Source organism: Capsicum annuum, chromosome 5, assembly GCF_002878395.1.
Source record: "Capsicum annuum cultivar UCD-10X-F1 chromosome 5, UCD10Xv1.1, whole genome shotgun sequence".
Lineage (NCBI taxonomy): Eukaryota > Viridiplantae > Streptophyta > Magnoliopsida > Solanales > Solanaceae > Capsicum > Capsicum annuum.
In genome coordinates this window covers 10,102,082-10,119,838 of record NC_061115.1, presented here as the reverse complement: position 1 = coordinate 10,119,838, position 17,757 = coordinate 10,102,082, and the positions used below count along the sequence as shown (strand labels likewise).

General features: G+C 32.9%; 1 long non-coding RNA gene across 1 annotated transcript; it reads left to right on the top strand.

Annotated features, from left to right (window-relative positions):
• LOC107871615 lies at positions 1–2,421 on the top strand. The gene is made up of 3 exons (XR_007055407.1): positions 1–15; positions 269–916; positions 1,683–2,421. It is a non-coding gene; the product is annotated as an uncharacterized LOC107871615 (long non-coding RNA).
• The last annotated feature ends 15,336 nt before the right edge of the window (positions 2,422–17,757 follow it).

Genomic DNA, 17,757 nt, shown 5'->3' with positions numbered 1-17,757 from the left:
TCATATTGGATCCAGGTGAGTTCTGACATATTCAACTTCTTGCTTCATTAGCGTCAGGTAGGCTACCTACATCACACTCCTTTGGGGTGTAGCCTTTCCCGGAACTTGTGTGACCGCGAGATGCTTTGTGCACCGAGCTGCCTCTTTTTTGTTGATATTTATACTTTAAGTTGATGTAGAAGTTTAGAAATTACGAAGGTATTGGGTTAAATGGCTTAATCAGAGCACTACCCTTGTTTCATTTATGATCTCAATGACTTGTTCACAGGGATCAGCATAAATAGCTCATATGAGACATACCAGAGAGGGATGCAAGCGGACGTTTTCATCAAACACAATGGTGTCCCTTATCGTTGCGAAGGTTTCCCTGGAAAAGTATACTTTCCTGATTTCATAAATCCCCGAGGCAGAGTCTTCTGGAGTAACGAAATCAAGATTTTCCATGACCTTCTCCCTGTTGATGGGCTCTGGCTTGACTTGAACGAGATAACTAACTTCATCTCTTCGCCTCCAACCCCATTTTCTGCCCTTGACAACCCTCCTTATAAGATCAATAACAATGGAAGCTTACGTTCAATTAACCAGATTACTGTCCCAGCAACATCAGTACATTTTGGAAATGCCTTAGAGTACAATGTTCATAACCTCTACGGATTTCTGGAAGCTAAAACGACCAATACTGCTTTAATCGCTATTACTGGTAAAAGGCCATTTATACTTAGCAAATCTACCTTTGTGGGTTCTGGGCAAGTACACAGCACATTGGACGGGAGATAATGCAGCCACTTGGGATGACTTGGCTTATAGTATTCCCAGCATTTTGAGGTCTGGATTGTTTGGGATTCCCATGGTTGGAGCTGATATATGTGGCTTTTTTGAAAATACTACTCAAGAATTATGTCGCCGTTGGATTCAGGTACAAGTTCTTTGTCTTTAAAGAAATACTTTGCTGCATATATTGAAAGTTTATGATCTCAGTCTATATGACCATTCTTCTTTTTCTTATTTAAATGTGAAACTTCTAGGAAAAAACTTCAAATTGGGATAGGATATTAGATATACTAATGTCCTATCCCGTAAATCTTAGCTATGCCTTGGATCAAATTGAATTAGTCAAGATTAAGGAATAAAAGGAGGTTGAATCAGAGAAGGCACGACTAGTTATAAATACCCTGTCTTGTTATATGTCTATTCTAAACTTGATAATATATTGAATATTGATATTCATTATATGGTCAGTTATTATTGCATATGAACTTGTGGTCACTGTCCAAAACCCAGAATCCTTACCTCGTTAAATGTAAATACTAGATCCGCCTCTGGCACCCCTTGACCTTAGAATTATGAGTACCCAACTGGTCCAGGGAGTACTCTTTCTGCTAACAGTGTTATCAAGTTAATGGACAATGCTCTGCAAAATGTTGTTTACAGATTTTTAAGTAAAATACTATTGTTAAGTGTATTAGAATAGAAGGTTAATTTGTATGGCTTAAACCCGTGGAGATATCTATAGCAGTGGTTTTCTTCTCTTTTATTGTTCTGTTGTCGTTCTATATTCTATTCAGGGAAACATAGATTGTGCTCTATGGAACAGCATGTCAGTTTTTTGTTTAAATGAAAAATTCAAATTTGAAGTATGATACTTTTCTGATATCTGATAGTCAAGTTCTCATCGAATGTAGCTAGGTGAATTTTATCCCTTTGCAAGGGATCACACTATGAAGTTCAGTATCCATCAAGAACTTTATATCTGGGATTCAGTAGCTGCAACTGCCAAGAAAGTGCTACCGGTTCTTACCATACTTCTGCACATTAATGTTCGAGGCACATACCAAAGGCATCCCTATAGCGCGGCCTCTTTTCTTCTCATTCCCCGAGGACACAAACACTTACTCCATCAACTCTCAGTTTCTCGTCGGTAAGGGGCTAATGATATCACCAGTACTGACAGCTGGTGCGGTTTCAGTTGATGCATATTTTCCATCCGGTACCTGGTTCAACATGTTCAACTATTCAAAATATGTGAACATGAAGTCCGGTAACTACATCAGCCTAGACGCGCCTCCTGATCATATCAATGTGCACCTCCAAGAGGGAAACATTGTGGCAATGCAAGGAGAAGCAATGACGACAAGAGCAGCAAGGGCAACTCCATTTGAACTACTTGTTGCCATCAACAACTGGGGAAATAGTTCAGAAGTTTTCTTGGACGATGCCGAGGACGTTGAAATAGTAATCGCAATACTAGTACTCATTCTCGCGCAATGCGCGGATTATTTTTTAAAACAAAAAAGCAAAGATAGATAGTAGAAACATATTTATTTTAATTATTTGTGACATAGTTGAGATATTATTTTCAATTTTTTGGATCGTTCTTATTGCATACTAACATTTAATATTGTATATATGTTGGTATTGTTTTATTACTGTCCATTTTTTCAAATAAGATATCCTTTTTATACTCCAGGAATAGGGACATTATCACAACATAACGATGTGAAAATGATACTGAAAGTAAATGACAGAAAATACTTTGCATAAAATAGTATAGCTATAAGATTTTCTTATAATTAGTTTTTTCTTACCGTTCATAAAGTTTATTTATATATATCCCTGACTCTAAGATGTTCCGTCTTGTTTACGCACAAATCAAAACTTTTTGTTACAGTAGAATAACTGTTTTCCTAATTAGTGTATAAATGTACGAAAAACTATTATATATAAATAAACTTACAAAATGATGATTATATTAGTAGAATTATCTATTGCCTTTTCATTTTGATAGTACATTAGTAGAATTATTCATTCCTTTTTCATTTTGAACGATCGCAAGTAACAAATTGAATGTGATAAATATAAAATTTTTATGTCTTTTATTTGTAATTTTTTAAAAGTGTAATACTCACTCTTTAAGTTCACTGTGTGATCGAACTTACATCCTACATAACTCGACATTTCTAATTTATTTCTTATTTTGGTCTATCGAAATATACACAGTTTAGTATTATTATATGTTTCTAATGATTTTTTTATTAAATTTTCATCTGATCTATAGCCTATTTGGCCAAGCTTAATAATATTAAGAAAATGTTTTTTTTTTTAAATGAAGTATTTAGCCAAACGTTTGAAAGAAAATAAGTGTTTTTGCAGAGTAGAAAAAACAGCTTTTCATAAGCTGAAAACATAGCTTCTTCCTAAAAATACTTATTTGAGAAAAGCACTATTAAAAAAATACACTTAAAAACTCTTTAAAAATACACTTAAACACATAAAAATACATATTGAAAATATTCCTACATACAAAACAAAATTAAAATTACTAAAGAGACATGAAACCAACATAAACATAAGTATTTGCAATCAAATCTAAATAGCAAATAAACTATCTATTTTTGCATTTAAATTAAGTACGAAATCAGACATGTGTAATACATATATATACTAGATGCCGTTGCCCGCGCAAGCGCGGGCCCAATAATAGTGACACTGATATTTTCATCTACATCTTAAAGGAAATTCAATTCAAGATTGTGCGTGATGCTCGTCAAAAGAGATCGCAGGTACATTATTTTAAGTGGAGTATAAATAGCCAAATTGGAACTATATGTCTCACGAGATTAACGTACCAGGATTACAGAGAAATTATCAATACCTGCTGAGTTTTATCCCATTGAATAACAGTAGCAGGGAAACGATTCATACAGATCCAATGGTCTAATGAATTAGTTCCATTGAGCTTGCTGATAATTAAATACGAAAATAACAGTTTATAGTGATGGACTGTGAAGCAAAGAAGGTAATAGTAAAAAACCATCCTTTCACAAAGGAATTGCCTTAATTTAAATATGTAAGAACTTACCGAGAAGTCGTGCGTGACACGTCCATGAACTTCCTGCTGAATATTGATATAAAATGTGGTTTTTTTTGGATGTATTATCGCAATCATTTAGTCAGATAGGACATAAAGTTAAAGAAAAGCTTTAGAGATAATTTCATGATACACTATATTGTATCTAGATTGATCACCATTGTTATCAGCTGTAGGTGGTCGAATTAATATTTTTATATTGTCTGAACTTTTCGCCCTCGATAGAGCGACATACAATTGGCCATGAGAAAAGACAGGCTCACGTAAATAAATTCCAACATAATCTAATGTTTGTCCTTGAGCTTTCTTTATTGTCATAGCAAAACATAATCGTATTGGAAATTGTGTTCTTTTAAATGGGATGGGTAATTTTTCATCATTTGAAGATAATAATGGTATTCTTGGTATAAATACATGTGAATCTTTAAAATCACCACTGACAATTTTAGCAGTTATAACATGACTCTTAAAATCACAACATATTAAACGTGTATCATTGCATTGACCTTCACAAGAATTTAAATTTCTCAATAACATAATAGGACAATTCTCTTTCAAGGTTAATTTGTAAGGAGGTAGACCTGGAGGGTTTAGTGAATGTAAGAAATCCTCAAACTCAGTTTGATCACTTGGTTCAATAGTTTCATCAATTGCGACAAATGTCTTAGCATTTTTAGGCAATTGAGCTATAAGTCTAGCATTTAACTCATCAACGAAATCATTTTTTGTTGTTAAAATTACACGAGAAGTTAAAAAAGTTGAGTTTTGAAAAGAAGTATGAAAATTAGGATATATTGTTTTAAATAAAAGATCTAAAGATTCTTTTTCAGTAGTATGTGGAACAATGAAACATCTTGAAATAATTATTTTGTCATTCATGTTAGTTTTTTCTTGTCCATTTCCTATGCGCATCAGATATTCACAGAAAGAGGGATCAGTTTTAGCACGCATATTCTCTGATAATCGAAGTTTCTTAAGTTGGTTCCATATTTGTGAATTCAAAATGCTTTCTCGAATGAAGTCTTCTTTTTTGCCACTTCGAACTACGGGTAGAGTTTGTCTAAAATCTCCTCCAAGAACGACAACTTTTGCACCAAATAATATATTTGAATCCATTATATCTTTTAAATGAGAATCAAATGCTTCAATCATATTCTTTTTTGCCATTGATACTTCATCCCATACTATTAATTTCACACCATGAATCAAAGATGCAAGTGAGCTTTGCTTGCTGATATTACAAGAGAATTTTTCGTCAATATTGATTGGAATCTTAAAGCGCGAATGTGCTGTTCTTCCTCCTGGAAGGATTGAAGCAGCAATGCCAGAAGTTGTTGTTGCTAATGCTATAAATCCTTTAGATCTGATAGTTGCTAATAAGGCACGATATAAGAATATCTTACCACTTCCACCAAGACCGTCTATGAAAAATGCTCCTGCTTTATTTGCTAATATTCTTTGAAGGACTATGTCATATGCCTTTTTTTGTTCTATGTTTAATTTTTGATGTAATAATAATTCTTCATCACTTACAATGATATTTTTTTGGAAGTTCACTTCCTTTGCTTCTTTTGTTACCTTTGAAGACGTGATAGTTTCTGAAACAAGGTTGAACTCATTAATATCGCGTCCCATAGAATGTAATATATCATTAATGTTGTTTAGGACAACAAAATGTATATCTTTTTGTAAAATGTTTTGTAGATTTTTAAAGTCTTCGAACATTGAATCTTTAAATTGTTCCAATAATTCTTTCGGATTTTCAGGATTACAATATACTAATATTGTAGCAAATAATCATCGTAAACTATAAGGCATTTGATAGGACGTAGCCTCTAACATACATTCAATCAAATTATTATCACAATGTAATAAGCCTTTTTTTTTCTGCAGATTCTCTAAATGTCTTGCAATGTACATTATTTACTTTCAGAAGATCATCATAAGATTTTGGGGCTTTTACATTCATTAGTAATAATCGAAAATAATATCTTTCTCCTTCAGTTGGATGAGCTGTTACAACACGGTCGATAACTTTGCCTTGTATTCATTTGGTCCACATTCTGTAAGTAGGTGACCATACGAAGTATTGTGAAAAATCTTTATGTAACAAATTAAGCTCTTTAGCATCTTTATTTGTAGCGTTCATCATGAAAATTTTTGTCAAAATTGTCTTTTTGACCATAGGATTTTTCACGATGCTAATAATATTGTCAGTTTTTTTAAAATAGATAAATTGTTGTTCTTGAAGATGTAGTTGAAGGTGGTAGACACTTGGGCTCATTTCATTAATATGAAAGGCATATAAACGCCACATAGCTTCTGGTGGCGATACCTATCTAGCAGATTGATATTCTTTTATTTCATCTAATTCAATATTTGTATTATTTTCATGTACGTGAAATGAAATTTTATCATGTCCTTTACAAATGTATTTGTATATATATTTGACAACTTTAATATCAGAGCAAACTTCAACATTTATATGACAGTTGTATTTGCATAGTAGATAAGGATTGTAAGCAACAATCCATGAATTATCCAAAAATTATTTTCTAACTTTCACAACTTTACCTGTATTTCGTCTTCTATAAATTGGGTATGAGTTGTTTCCTTTTGTTGTTTCATTAGCAAAAGTTTTAGAATACTTAAATTTGCACTGTCCATTTTTCTTCATACATGAGTTTGTTGGATTCAAATGACCGCAGGGACCATGCATCATATGTTTAATAACAAGTTCATACAAGTAAGGGTAAACATCAGGATCAGGTAGTTTGGCAGAAACAAATTTGTCATATGCTTCGGTTGTTAGTAATTTATAATCCTCAATAAGTATTATAAGAAAATGAGCATGTGGAAGACCTCGCTTTTGAAATTCTATAGTGTACATAAAAGCAGTAACTTGTCCAAATATGTGCCGTTTTAGTATATCTGTCTTCATTTCTTCCACTTCCGCTTTGAACACACGACTAATCAAATCAGGTCTATTTTGAGTTTCATCTATTGATAGTAAATGTTTTTTTATTTTTGGCCAAGAAGGATTGCAAGTCATAGTAAGGAATATATCTGGTTTTCCAAAATGTTGAACTAACGCAATAACATTCATGTAACGACAGCGCATATCTCTCGGACCACCGATAAAACTTACTGGAAGAAATTGTTTTTTTCCTATTTTTGAAGCTTCTCTTTCACCAAGTATTAATATATCAAAAAGTTCTTGTAACATATCAGTGCGAAATAATTCTTGATTAAAAGATGCAAAATCTAATCTTTGAGTTTCAACCTTTATAAATTCATCAACCGAGTATTGTTGAAATAATCTACCTACGTGTAAAATTTTATTTTCTTCATCGTCTCGCATTTGAAGTTTATAACAATAGTATTCACGACATGAAACAGTATTTTTTTTTAATTTCCTTTTTGTAGAACGTCGGCTTCCATATCAAGTAGCCCATCAATTGAACACATGTTAGATAAGCTTGGAAGATGTTCATTTTCATAATAAGATTTTTTTCGTTTTGTGAATTTATTTTCAGAAAGTATAACCTTTTGAATACCACAATGCCATCCATTTTGTCCATAAGAAAATAAAAGAGGATATTGCAAAGGATCATAACAACCATAATAATAATTAACTATTTGGCTTTTGTTATTATGCATAGAAATTCGAATATGAGGTGCTGAATTATTGTTACTTGTTTCATCATTTAACCACAATCCTGCCACTTCAGATACAATCGGTAGGTTATATACTCGTTGATCTAAACCAGACCCACATCTCAATGCGATATAAAAATTTAATAATTCACGAATGTGAAGAAGAGATTTCAAGAAAATACAATAAGGATTTATCTTTAAAATGTTCATTAATTTCTCAATAACTGTTCGGTTAAGCACACTTGAAGAAGCCATTCGATTCAACATCTCAGTGTTATCATCATAAAAATATAGTTGTAGATTTCTTGGTTGTCCATTTAACGAAATCAAATCATTAATGAAGTGACAGATTTGTCCTTGTACTTTGAATGTATAAATACCATCATTTCTTTTAGCCAACACTTTGCCATAATTGACTCCAAGTGACATGAATGCAAACAAGTTATTATAAATTCTAAGGTAAGTGCGAAAATGTTTAGATTCTTCAGTATCACCTGAGTAAAGATTTAATAGTTCATTAGGAATTTGATGTGATGTTAACTCAATTGAATCATTGCTACAACAAAATCCCGGGGATTCATATTCAAATCTTTTGGTTCGACAATATTTACAATTTGACGTTGCTTTTAAAACGCTCGCATTATTGGGTAATTGTTTATAATTCCAACAACCTTTAATTTTTGATCTAGAACCTGTGTGTATGAATTATGACAATTTAGCATATGATTTTTCACAGAAGAATTGCAAGCACAAACCGACTCTAGGAAGAAGACATACCTTTTTTTGCGACAACTGATATTATTGGATGATTCCGTTCAGTAGAAACATTTGATGTTGAACCTAATGAATGATCAATTCAATTAGCATGATATTTATTTTGCTAAATTAAAACTAAATGATATCTTAATGATTACAAACCGATTTCGAATATGGAGAAGTGACCAGTTGTATTTTTTCTTTTGTTGGAGTCTTTCACTATTTCTGAATTCTTTACTTGAGATGCAGCGGCTGTTGAAGAATGAAAATCATAGTCAACATTAACAATCTCTGTACATATAAAATCATAAATAACATAATACTCAAATTACAAATTCATGAGATATTTGACCTTTTTTGGTAATAAAAGATGACTCTTGTGTTGTTACAACTGTCTCTTGGGGAAATCCAACAGTATGTTGTTTAGAGGAGGGATCTGATGTTGAACCTAAACAGTAATCACCTTAATAAGACATATACTCCTTGATAGGTAAAATTTTGGAAAGTTACTAATAATTACGCACTAGTTTCAAAGATAGAGAAATTCAGTTATATTCTTTCCTTTGTCAAAGTCTATTGTTGCTTTGTTAGTGTTAGATGTATCTGCTGCTGTAACAAAAAAATATCTTATTCAATATTACTCATATATATTTTATAAAAATTACAAACAGTGCAATATTTAGATTACCAATTTTCGGAGGTATCCAACTTTTTTGGGTAGAAAAAGATGGCTCTCGTATTGTTAGAGTTTTTTGTCTACCTAATGTAACATTTATCCGAGGGCGTAATGCTTCACCGATCAGTGCAGCCGACAGACATGTATTTTTTGATTCAAGTTTTTGTTTGCAACGTTGGAATAAAAGCTGCTCTTTTTTGTCGAGCGACAACGGTGTATATCACTCATGTCGCCTTAGCTTGATTTTAAAAGCTCTCTCTGCTGAACAATTGCGTTTTTTTTTTCGGAAGAACAAGATTGCGATGAAGACTCTTTGTTTATCGTCATCTATGTAGTAAACAGTGTAAGCAATTTCAACTATGCAACTTGCAGCATCGATATAAAAATGTAATTTTAAAATCAAGAATTCCAACAAATAGAAGTGACATTCAAACATTAAACAAATGTTCGTAATTCAGAAAAGGATAACTCAGTAACAAACATACAGAAAAGGGCACAGATACGTAAGAAAAAAAAGAAACCGTATTTAATTAGATACCATCTTCTATCTCTAAAGAATAATCACAAGCATTAAGATTGATAAACTAATCGCACTGACCACCTTGTTTAAGCAGAATAATGTACGAACTAACCGCAGGGGTTCGACATCTACTATATATACATAAAGAAGCCTAACATATGTTATTTTCCAATCTCAATTTGATATAGATAAATTTTAAAGAATTAATTAAACTTTTTGTTGAATCTTTAAATATTTTATGTAATTTTTCAGAGTCATTTATACCAACTTTCATTTAGTAATTTTTAGATACATAACCAATAAAAAATAATACTAACAAAAAGTGGGTGGCAAGTTGGGAGTAGTATTAAAATAGAAGACCCTCCATCTACATTAAATTAGTATTTTGTTATTGAGGTTTCGTTTTTCTTTAACTCAACCTCCTGTGGATTTGGATCAATTTTTTCCTACTTTTCTACCATGGCAGATCTCTTCTTTCTGCCCTATTCTCTATTTTTCACATAAATATATTTGATATATTATGCAAATCTCTGCAAACAACCAAACCATACAGGCACAGACATGACAACAAAGTTATGCAGACAGTCAAAGTCGAAGATACAGAATAACGACTAACAAATGAAGCAATTACCTTAATAGAATTCGAGGAATTGGCAACAGAGAACAAAGGTAAATTGCAAAATTGAAGGAAAAATTGAAGGGTAAATAGAAATGTGTAAAACAAATCACAAAGCAAACTAACAGTAACAACTACGAACACACCTAAGGAGAAGAAGGATCTTAGTAATCAAAAAGATCAGTAAATTGAAAGAGGCCTTTATGAGTAAGATAAAAAATAGAGAAGACTTTTGTGTTGCACTTGTACCTTTTGGAAATAGTCGAAGCAAATGGATATGGGAAAAATATGGAGAAACACAAGAGAAAAGTTGAAGAATTTGTAGATGTAACAGTTCCAGGAAATTGACTTATAGCTTTTTCTAATAGTTGAAGCAAATGGATAAAGAAAAAATGTAAAGAAACAAAGGAGAAAAACAGTACCAACAAAAATGATACGTGGCTTAAGAAGTGGCTACTTTGATTAATCATTGTTTTCTTGCTTACACATGGAGGCATTATCAAAAAATCAGAAGAGAAGTTCAAGAATAGGCAGCTGTAAGATGTTTTCGCCATCATCATTATGTTTTTCCTTTGAAAAGCATTGTTATATTTACCAATAATCAACCCATATGGAATAATTTCATTCAAAGGAAAATAGAGGAGAGGAATTAGTATCTTTGCTTCAGTAGCTATCGACATAAATAACATTATTTAAGTCAAATTCTTAAATTTATTTTGGTCCTTCTAATTGACGTGTGTTAACACTTTCCCAGATCTTTAAGAAATGCTTTAACGGTTAGCAAATACAAAAGGTCCAATGATCTTGCAGCCATGTTCCAACAACATACCCATTGTAATCAAATAAAATAGAGAGTAGAGTGTACGCAGATTTTATCATTATCTTAGAGGTATAGAAGTTTTTCGTAGATCCTCAGCTCAAGAAAAAACAATCTCAAGCAGTGTAAAAAAACAAATAACAGAAAAACATACATTCATAGCAAAAAACTGTTAAACAACTTGACAAATCAGCATAAATAGTAATCATAATAAGATAAAATGATAATTGAAATGTAAAAACAAAAATTCAAAGGACAAGAACCTACAAGTCTATACTTCGGAAAAGTATAGGGGGAATTAAGAGTCACTACAGAGGAGACAAATTAGTAAGGGGTGATCAAGAAGCAACACATACCTCCAAATGACTCTTCAAATGGTATAGTGTCAACCCGGAACCCTTTCAAGCTCATCAATCTGAATACTAATCTGGGAGTTCAAAAATAACTAAAATGTCAGATTAGACGTATAATATGCAAATATGCAATGCATATATAACATGTTCCAACAATTGTGATAGATCAAATTTATAAATACACTTTTAGGTAAAACATCTAACAATATAGAAAAATGCGTAACAATAATTTTATACATATAAAGTTCACTCAGAATGACGAAAGTAGCAGTTGGGCAAGCTGGCAGGACAACCTCCTTCTGCCTGCTTCAGGGATTTTACAAGACCCAATAATTGTTGACAATACATGCATGTAAAAATTGGTATAAGCAACTACAATTAATACGAAAACTAACGGATTTGTGTTCTGTTAAATTTTGATAAAATCTTGCAAGAAATATTCCGTGGGAGTTTTATTTAAGTCAACGTGAGCAAAATGAAAGCAAACGCATAGCACATAACTTGAATTAATCAGTCATAAATCATTGTTGGCAAACAACTGCTGAACTACCAGAAAGTCTTTGGAGAACACAATAAAAACACGAAATCATCAAATCACAAACTAATAGATTTCATGATCAAAAGAAGGAGCAACAACTGGTACTCAAGAAGCAACAATTTGGGGGTACGTAGCTGAAGTGACGAAAAATACTCGGGAACTCCTATTTTATGGACACAAGAAACAACACATCAATCAAACAATCCTACGGGATATAAAAGTTAAAAGAGATTTTCAACTCACAGTACTTGAAATCAAGATCTCAAAAAGAAGCGGTGGAAACGAAGAAGTGGCAATTAATTTCGACTGAATGGAAACATGTCTGCTATCTTGGTGTTCTCACAAGGGTGTAACACGTATAAAGTTGATTACTAAAATGATAAAAATATCCTTTAGATTAAGCTGGCAGGCAAAATGATAGAAATAGCCCTTGAGAAGTTGGCCGAAATGACGGAAATAACCCTTGGAAGCTGGCAGGACAACCTCCACCTGCCAGCTTCCAGGTGCCTTCTTTGATCAGCTGTTCAACACTTGTATATATTAGTAATATAGAGAGAGATCAATTGAACTTGGAAACAACAAAAGGTTTTAAAAAAAAAAAAACTTAAGTAGAATTTTTGAAGAGTCTTGTAGTACCAACCCATGTTCATGTACCTTGGATTGCACAAATGAAATTAACATGTAAACATCTATTTTAAAAAAAAAAAAAAAAAAAAAAAAAAAAAAAAATCTCCTTCAAGGAATGTCCATATTTTTTTTAAGGAAAAAAACATAGAAAAAAGAAAGAAGAAGTTTCATATTGAACCAGTGATTTAAGAATATGCATGTACATCAAATAAACTCATTGCTTCTTGAAGTAATAAAATCTTCATGCAAGGTATACGTAAATGATGCATGCCTCTCATCTCAAAATCAAGAAAATGATTATTAAGATAAGTAGATAAATGTGATATAATTTAAACAATTAAGAAATAAATTTACTAAACACATTTTTGGGATAATTCTCATTTTCTTTTTTACAACTCTTTTGATCAATGGCGATATTAACATCAATGTAAATTGTGTTGGGAAACAGTAATAGAAATATCAATAACAATAATATTTAAACTGTTAATAAAATATTAATATAATAATAACAGTACAATAATATGACAGTGTATAATAATATTATTACTTCAATAATAATTTTATATTTAATATAATAACAGTAACAATAATATAATTAATTATTGATAAATTAATAATACTGAATATTAAACAAATATTATAACGATATGATATTGTCACGACCCGAATCAGGGCCCTGGCCGTGAAAGACATCCCGAACCATGAAGGCCCGAGAGCCCTTCTAACTTGTAATCTTATACACCATTCATATATAAATAGAAAATGCGGAAATAAAATCTGTTATGGAAACATAGTCATAATCTAAATCTAGTTTAACAATGAGGAATAAAATCCAATATCAACTAAACACCATCTGAAAAATCGTCTGCGAAATCTCTACTACATGATCAAATAACAACTGTCTGAAAACTGGGACAAGGCCCTCAGTAGACCAAAACCATAATAAATAATAACTGTGTGAAAGAAATTAGGCCTTCTGAAATATGAAAGGCTCACCAAATGGTACTTTTCACTCCTGTCTGATGAAATCTACTGCTTATCAGGACCCCTAGACTGTGTCTCAGAACCTGAAGGGAGGGGGGTCAATACAGATGTACTGGTACACAAAGTAATCCAAAATAAAGTTTTTATATAAGTAAAATAGTTGGAGAGCAATTTGTCAAAATATCATGCATGAAATAGTTCTAAAACACATGGGCACTTTCTGAAAATCATAAATCATTCTTGTCAATGCAATGTCTTATCTTTGTATTACTTCTGAGTTAGGTGGCACTCCCTTACAAGTCTGATATTCCATGGACTATATGGAATTCGTCATTGACTCGGCGGGGAAGCCCCCAACCCAAGTGTGCCGCAAGGGTTGGAGTGTCTAAGTCTAATACGCCACAGGGCACTAGGCCGGCGTATAATAATATATCAGAATCGACAAATCACGATTTTAGAAAATGAGTTGTCTGAACTCATGCCTCTTTGGGGAACCACCTAATCTCTCCTTATGCCCAATTTTATCCTGTTCTGAATCATGCATTATTCTAGTTTCAACATCTGAAAAATCTAACTTCAAACATGCATTCTATTCTGTTCTGAATTATCATGGCATAATCTGAATTGGTGTCGTCACACCAAAACTTGCAAGTCCTATTTCTGAGCCATAATGTATCATGCATAATTCGTTCATTAAAATACTGTTCGAACCACCCAAACGTGCAAACAGTATCAAGGATTTCATGTTCCGAAAAACACGTCAAAACTATGCTGAGATTATTCAAACATATGGTGGTCATGTGCTTTTGGTAAAATCATGCACTCTTTCATTATATGAATATTTTCAACATTCATCAACACAAAAAACCCTCTCTCTTCTGAAATTGAAATCATAATTCAAATAGAACATCATTCAAGACATTTTATATCATGCATAATTCTTTCATTAAAACACACAGTTCATACCACCCAAACGTGCAAAAAGTATCAAGGATTTCATGTTCCGAAAAACACAAGTCAAAACTATGTTGAGATTATTCAAACATATGGTGGTCATGTGCTTTTGGCAAAATCATGCACTCTTTCATTATATGAATATTTTCAACATTCATCAACATAAACAACCCTCTCTCTTCTGAAATCGAAATCATAATTCAAATATAACATCATTCAAGACATTTCATAACATGCTTTTCAAGATGCTTTCAAATGATTTCATAGTATATCATAAATAAATGAAAATTATCACACGAGAGGAATTTTTCATGAATCATGCTCTCAATTCAATCATCAACCTTAAAACACATGCTTACATATATATATATATATATATAGTTTCAAATCAATTTGGGGGAAGGTCAAAAGACCAAAATAATACCGTCAAGATTTCTAAAACATGAATGTATTCATAAACCTAAAAACCCTTTTCTAAAAATCATGATTTCTATGCCCATGAGATTTGAGAAAAACCCCGTGTAACTTAAATTAGAAGATTTTGAATGAACTGTAACACCCCGTAAAAGTCGTGCATGGATTAGCCTTTAATAGAGTGCTCTTAGACTTGAAAAAAAAAACTTGAAAATTTTTCTAAGTATAATGAGGACTTAGAGTCATTTTAGCTGGCAAACTTTGGAATACAACTTTTCAACCTTTTCGACATCCGTTTTTATATTTTTAAGTTGCGTTATGATCGGGCAAGCTCATAGTACATCTCGGATAAGTTTTGGAATTTTTTGAAACGTATAAGACTGCGTTTGGATTTCAAAACAGTAGCAAAACGCATAGCCTATTGCCCAATTTTCAGCATTTTAGTGTCAACTTCAAACGATCATAACTCTCTGAATATAATGAACTGGGAGAGATGCTACCTATAAAATGAAAGCTCTTCGAGTATTCTTTCTAATGCAACTAGTTTCATCCAAATCCAACATCTGAGTAAGGAGTTATACCCGTTTTACTTCAGCGTGAGCTTGTCAACTGAGGGACAGTTTCGACTTTGTTTGTTTTCTTAGGGGCATTTTAGTAATTTCACCTCACTCAAATTTCATCTATAACACCAGATTTAGCCCTCAATTTATCAAAATATAATCCTTTCTTAAATTTTCTCTCAAGAACACCCCTTAGGGTTTCAAACAAAAAAATCCCAAATAACTCAAGATTCAACCGTTGGTTTTGGAAGATAATTGGAGATTTGGAATCCCCACATCGTAGGCTTCAAGGATCATCCATCAATTTCTTAAATAGAGGTACGCGGGATTTTTTTAAATTCTCATGGGCATAGAAATCATGTTTTAAGAAAGGGGTTTTGAAATTTATGTACATATTCATGTTTTAGAAGCTTTAAGGATATTGTTTTGGCCTTTTGGCTTTCCCTCAAAGTGATTTGAATGTTATATATACTGTATGTAAGTGTTCAAGTTTTGAAATATGAATTGAGAGCATGATATATATTAAATCCCTCTCTTGATGTAATTTTTTCCATGCTTCATATGATATGGATTGTTTCAAAACACATCTTGAAAAGCATGTTATGAAAAGTCTTAAATGATAATTTTGGATTATGAATTTTGTTTTCAAAAGAGAGAGGATTGTTTACGTTGATGGATGTTGAATATATATATAATGAAAGAGTGCATGGTTTTGGCAAAAGCACATGATCACCATCTATTTGATGAAAGTTTTTGCATGGTTTTGATTTGAGTTTCGGAATATAAAATCTCTTATGCAAATTACATGGTTGGGTGGTCTGAAATTATATTTTTATGTAAGAAATCATGCTTATTGCATTATGACTCAGAAATAGAACTTTCAAGTCTTGGTGTGATGACACCAACTCAGAAAATGCCATAACAGACACAGACTAATACAGAAATCAGACTTTATCAGATTTGCATGTTTTAGAACTTCGGAATGATGCATGTTCAGAAAAGGCTAAAATAGGGCATAAAGAGAGCTTAGGTGGTTCCCCGAAGAAGGCATGAGTTCAGACAACTCATTGCCCAAAATCATAATTTATCGATCCGGGTTTATATATTACGCTGGCCTAGAGCCGTGTGGTGTATTAGAATCAGAGACTCCAATCCTTGCGGCACACTCGGATTGGAGGCTTCCCCGCTGAGTCAATGACGGATTCCATACAACCCATAGAATATCAGAATTGTAGGGGAGTGCCACCTAACTCAGAAGTAATACAAAGATCAGAAACTGTTTTGACAAGAATGTCTCAGAATGTTCAAAATGATGCCCATGTGTTTTCGAAACTATTTTATGCATGATGTTTTGTTAAATTGCTCTCATCTACTTTATACGTATACAAATACACTATTTTGAATTGCTTCGCATTCCAGTACATTTTTGCTGACCCCCCATCCTTCTAGGTTCTGAGGCTCAGTCTAGAGGTCCAGGTAAATAGTAGATATTTCAGATCACTGATCAGATTGTGCATGAGTGAGCCTTCTATTTTCCAGAAGGCCTGTTTACTTCCAGATATTTATATTTAGTCATGTTTTGGTCTACTGGGGGCCTTGTCCCAGTTTTCAGACAGTTTTATTTAGTTCATAGTAGAGATTTGTAGACTGAGCCAGACATTATTATTATCCAGATATATTTTGGATTTCAGTTTTCAGTATTATGATCACATTCAGATTGACCATGTTTTCGTATTAGATTTCTATTTCTGCATTATCTTTTATTATATGAATGTTATGCATGATTACCAGATAGACAGAGGGCGTCCCGGGCCTTCACAGTTCGGGAATGTTTATGGCTAGGGCCTCGGTTCGGGTCGTGATATGAACTCTAACTTTTGGGATGCTATACATACGATTGGTGGATGCATCTTGTAGCCCTCACAATGGGGATTTCGAATCTTGAAGAATTATTGAAAAACTACGGTTAAATCTTGAGTTATTTGAATTATGAGTTTGAAACCCTAGAGAGTGTTCTTGGTGGTTTTTGAGAGAAATATCAATAATGAGGTGGATTAGGGCTTTAATTTCATGTTAAGGCTGTAAAAGAAATAGAAAATACCCAAAATGCCCTTAATGAGACGGAGTTTAAAGGCTGAAATTTCCAGGCACGTGCAAGCAGAGCATGTGTCGCATGCTCTATCCCACCAAACTAGAGCATGCGCAGCATGCTATATTGCGGTGTTGTGGACCATGCGCCGCATGCTATATCGCGGTGTTGTGGACCATACGACGCGGGCTAATCGCGTGATGCCACTGTTTTGGGCATCCAAACATGCCCTAAAAGAGGTCCGAAAATTCTGAAACTCACCCAATGTGTACTTTAGACTCCCCCGATCATAGCGCAACTTAGAAATCAAGAAACGGTGGTCGGGAAG